Below are 5,425 nucleotides of genomic sequence, written 5' to 3' on the forward strand. Positions count from 1 at the left end.
ATTTTGAAATGCATTGCATGTTGGGGCTGTCATGACTAGGCTTGGATTTAGATGTTCAATATTGTTCAAACTTCATGTTTCCTTAGTGATTATACTTGAAGATTGAATAGGTAGTTTTTTTTCTTTTTAACTGTGAAAGTGTTGTTCATCTCACTTTCATTCTAAAGGAACAAGATTTCTCCCATAAAATGATTGAACGAACTCTAATATAGTTATAGGTATAGTTATAGGTATATTGTAATAGAAAAAGTTTAATTCTTGTAATATAAAAAATGAAAGTGATGAGGTAATTAAAGTTGGTATATTGGCGTATCGGATACGTTATTGAAGTTTATATTAACATTGGTTATGTATAGGTTTTTGAAGTTTAAAATGAATTGAACTTTATAATTGTTAGGATATTCAAAGATACTACCTTAGTTATGTATTTTCGTCTGGATTAATTGTTTACTTTAATAAGTAGGAAAACCATGGATAAAACATGGATCTGTGACGATCGAATGACCAAAGAGTACGAGAGTGGGGTTGCGGAATTCGTTAAGTATGTTGTTCAACACGCTGAAAACCTCAGACGAATGCATTGTCCTTGCTTGCGTTGTTGTTATATTGGTAAGGTTGACGCACATGGATTGAAATCGCATTTGCTGAGGCATGGAATTGATCAAAGTTATCAGTGTTGGATATTTCATGGTGAGAAAATTAACGAGAATGTTGAATCGAGTGGAAAAAGTAATACGACCTATGCTTCATACGACAAAGACACGGAAACATACGATTGTGATCGAGTTGAAGAGATTGTAGAAGCACTGGAAGAAGATCTTCATGATTGTCCTGAAATGTTTGAGAGGATGGTAAGCGATGCAGAGAAACCGTTGTACAAAGGTTGCACTAAATTCTCAAGACTTTCTGCGGTATTAAAGTTGTACAACTTAAAGGCGGGCAATGGATGGTCGGATAAAAGTTTCACAGAGTTGTTGGCCCTTATGAGAGAAATGCTACCGGATGATAATGTTCTTCCTAATCGAACCTATGAGGCAAAAAAAATGTTGTGCTCTATTGGCATGAGCTATGATAAGATACATGCTTGTCCTAACGATTGCATTTTGTTTCGTAACGAATATGCAATGTTAACTGAGTGCCCTAAATGCGGTTTGTCTCGATATAAGAAAAGATTATCTCCCGCAAAAGTCTTATGGTATTTTCCGATAATTCCGAGATTTAGGCACATGTTTCGTAGTGAAACCGATGCAAGACATCTTACTTGGCATGCAGATGAAAGAATTATTGATGGAAAGTATCGGCATCCGGCTGATTCACCACAGTGGTCGAAGATTGATAATGATTATCCTGAGTTTGGATCAGAAGCAAGAAACCTTCGATTGGCATTATCTACTGATGGAATGAACCCACATGGTCTTCAAAGTATCTCACATACCACATGGCCTAGGATTCTTATGATTTATAACCTACCTCCGTGAGATAAAGGAACAATCATTTGGCCCTTAATTATACGGTATCAATTATGTTTTTTCAATTACCGATACTAACTATCAATCTGTATGTTTTTCTTAGCGATGTTTTAACATCGAAGAAGAAAGAAGAGGTTTTTGTATGAAATTGGCCGGAAAGCTTCTATGAGGGTTTCAGACATTTTTATCATCCAAGTTCCTTAAGGATGCGGATGGTAATTTTGTGGATGCGGAGCTTCCTAAAAAATATGAAAGTTTGATATCGGCTGAAGAATGGGAAGCTTTCAAATCCAAAAGACAAGACCCGGTTTTTCAAAGAATAAGTGCTACAAATCGAGAAAGAGCATCAAGTCCCGCATATCCGTACCGAAAAGGACGTGTCGGATATGGACGCTTAGAACAATCCATGGTAAGTATTTATAAATTGCGATAACAAATTTGTTCATCATATATTAGTTTTATCTGATCAAATTGTATGACTTAATGTGTAGCTGCAGAAGGAGGAAAGTTCAGAAACATCTCTTCCTGCACATGTTTTGTGGAAGGAAGCCCGTGTGGGCAAATCTGGAGTTCCTCAAGAAGAAGTTTTACACGTATACCAGAAATGTGTAAGTATAACATTTTTTCATTAATTGAATAACATTTTTATACACAAATATTTGACAAGTATACGGTATTCATCTGATTTTTCAGGAGGAGCTATCTCAGTCTTTATCTCCCGATGATACTAAGGGCATACTTAGTCGGGCATTAGATGTCCCTGAGTATTCTGGTCGGGTGAGGGGTAAGGGATTTGGAGTCACTCCAACCTCCCTGAGTATTAAAAAAGGAAAGGCTCCTAGTAATCGGGAGCTTCATGCAAGATTGGAAGCCATGCAAGCTGAGCTTGATGCATTGAGGAGAGAAAGAGAGGCTAGCGCCTCAACAGTATACAGAGATGCTTCGGACAAAAACAGTATCAACTGTACTTTTCAGCCGAACATTCCAGAGGTAATTACATATAATTGTCTTAAATTGAACTATTTGCTTAAATTATTCATTTGACATATATACACATTAACGATTTCTTGTTATTATTGGTTTTAGGGCATTTCCCATTGTCAGCTGTATTTGTCGTCACCATACTATCGGATGGTTGGCAAGGGAAAAGTGCATAACGTTAGCGGAGTATTACTCCACACTAGAGAGCTCCCTGCTGGATGTTTGAAGGTATCAGTTGATATTGCAGTTGAGCCGAATGCAGCATTACCATATCCTAGCGATGATTCGGATGCAACAACGGTGCACGAAGCAGTAGGTTCGTTTGTTGCATGGCCTACAAACCTCATATGCGTAGGATATGAGGTATGCTTAAAACTTATGTTAACTTTAATGTGTATATTCAAAGTTTAAAATTTATGCTTAAAATTTTACTTACATATTTTCCTTGGTTATGTTAAATAGACTCCCACAAAATCCAAATCAAAAGATAATGCGATTCCACGGCATACCGAGTCCACGGTTTCAAGAAAAGAGGTAATATACAATTATATGACATATATTCATGGAAGTTGTTACATTCTTAATTTGATCTAACTATTTATATGACATGTAGCTTCAAGAAAATGAGGTTAGCAATGCCTCCGCACAACAAAAAAAGGAGGTTAGCAACGCCTCCGCACGGGTAAAAAGTTCTGGTGCTAAGAAGACCGTAGCTAGAAAAAAAACTACCACCAAGTATAGGTCGTGCCTCAGGACATTTCTAGAGATGACCGATATACCGACCGGAGGTGTTCGGACCCTACATATGGAGGTAGGGATTTTCGGCTTTGATTACGACCAAATGATTGGTAATGAAGACTTCATGCAAGTTTTTAGTCATGAAGAAATCGGCGTCAACGTTGTCAATACATATATTAGGTAAATCCGGTCTACTTTGTTTTATTAATTAAACAACTTATGTTAATGATGTTTACTTTATGTTAATCCGGTTTACTTTATGTTTCAAAAGAGGTGTTAATGATGTTTTTATATTAGGTTTTTGTATGACAAATTGATGCGCCCCAATGGTTTGGACGTGTCATTCGGATTCTTAGCACCCACGACCGTCAACTTAGGTTTAATCTCAAGTAGATGGTTTTGAGCCATATCTTCAATGAGGGCACTAGCTTCAGGATAAGGTTTGTTCATCAGAGCACCGCCTTCGGCAACGTCGATGGTCATCTTTTTGTTGTAATGAAGTCCATTATAGAAGGTTTGAATGATTAACCAATTTTCTAAACCATGATGTAGGCATGCTCGTAACAACTCTTTATATCTCTCCCAAGCTTCGAACAGCGACTCTCCTTGGTTTTGGGTAAATCTAGTTATATGGTTTGGGAGAACGGCGGTTTTACTCAGGGGAAAATATCTAGCAAGAAAAACTCTTCTAAGGTTATCCCAAGTCGTAATGGAATTGGGTGGAAGAGAATCTAACCATGATAGGGCTTTATCTCTGAGGGAAAAAGGAAATAATCTTAAACGTATTGCCTCAGGAGAAGCTCCACTGCTTTTAAAAGTGTCTGCTAATTGAAGAAATATTTATAAATGTTGGTTGGGTTCTCAGTAGCGAGACCCGCAAATTGTCTCTGTTGCACTAGTTGCAACAGGGATGGTTTAAGTTCAAAATTATTAGCTGGGATGGTTGGGTTTACTATACTAGAACTAGGTTCTTCATTAGATGGTTGAGCGAAATCTTTAAGAGGTCTTTGGTTTTGATCTTCGGCCATAGCTCTCTTAATTCTATGAAAGAATAAACGTGCGCGAGCGTAACATTCAGGTTCCGCCAGAGGGTACACTAAGCTTAAACTTCCGGTGCTGCGAGTTCTTCTCATTGACCGGCGGGAAATAGCCTAAGTCTAAACGATATAACAACAGCAAAATGAAATTTGACGAAATTGGTCCCCGACAACGGCGCCAAAAAACTTGATGCGTACTTTTCGCAAGTATACGAACGCGTCAGAGTAATATAAAAGATTATCGAATCCACAGAGACCAAGTGTCAATCTATTGTTATCTGTCGTTATGGTGTTTATCAAAGGCAATCAAAATAAGTGTTTTTGGAGTGTGCAATGAAAAATAAAAAGTTGAGTAAAGATTAATTAATAAAGACAGGGTCGAATGTAATTCACGTAATCAATTAATAATCCAAGTACTTGCTAGTAGAGCTACTTATGGGCAATGTTTTCTACTTTGAAAAGAACTAATTTAACACGAAATGTCGCTTTCGCGTATTCAGAATCGAGTTGTACTCCCTAATCAAACCTTCTTATTGTCACTTATGAAAAGGCACGCATTGCGTTAGAGTAGTAAACCTATTTTTAAGAAATATAGTATCTTGACTAAGTTGAAAAGTATTATAACCTGGATTTCTTAACCAAAAGAGGTTCTTACGAACCAGACTCTAAACTTATAAACGCGTCCAAAAATAGTTTTAAAATCTCTTTTCTTCTGAATGTTAAAATCTCCTAATGAACTAAACAAAGCGCTTTCGCTGTTTTTGAAATAGTTAAAAACAATTAAGTTTAAAAAGACGTTGGACGACTTTCGATCTTACCCAACGGAATTGAAGTGCGGGAAAACTTAAGTTGAAAGTTAAAATAGACCTTAAGTGCTTCTACGAACAATTGTACGGATTATCGGTTCAATTACGATCCTTACATTCTAACCTTATAAATTTAGTTAGACATGGTAAAGTAAAAGTGCATTAAAATAAATAAAAGTAGTGCGAGTGCGAAAAGTAAATAATTTAAAGCGGGTGCGAGGATATAAATAAAAGTAAAGCGAGTGCGAGGAAATAAATAAAATTAAAGTGAGTGCGAGGAAGTAAATAATTTAAAGCGAGTGCGAGGAAATAAATAAAAGTAAAGCGAGTGCGAGAAATAAATAAAGTAAAGCGAGTGCGGGAAATAAATAAAGTAAAGCGAGTGCGGGAAAAT

At 36.8% G+C, this 5,425-nt stretch overlaps 1 non-coding gene across 1 annotated transcript; it reads left to right on the forward strand.

Moving 5' to 3' along the window:
- The first annotated feature begins 3,726 nt into the window (after window positions 1–3,726).
- Window positions 3,727–3,833, forward strand: LOC127134028 (small nucleolar RNA R71). Its single transcript, XR_007807810.1, has one exon. It is a non-coding gene; the product is annotated as a small nucleolar RNA R71 (small nucleolar RNA).
- The last annotated feature ends 1,592 nt before the right edge of the window (window positions 3,834–5,425 follow it).

This window comes from Lathyrus oleraceus, chromosome 3 (genome assembly GCF_024323335.1).
Source record: "Lathyrus oleraceus cultivar Zhongwan6 chromosome 3, CAAS_Psat_ZW6_1.0, whole genome shotgun sequence".
Lineage (NCBI taxonomy): Eukaryota > Viridiplantae > Streptophyta > Magnoliopsida > Fabales > Fabaceae > Lathyrus > Lathyrus oleraceus.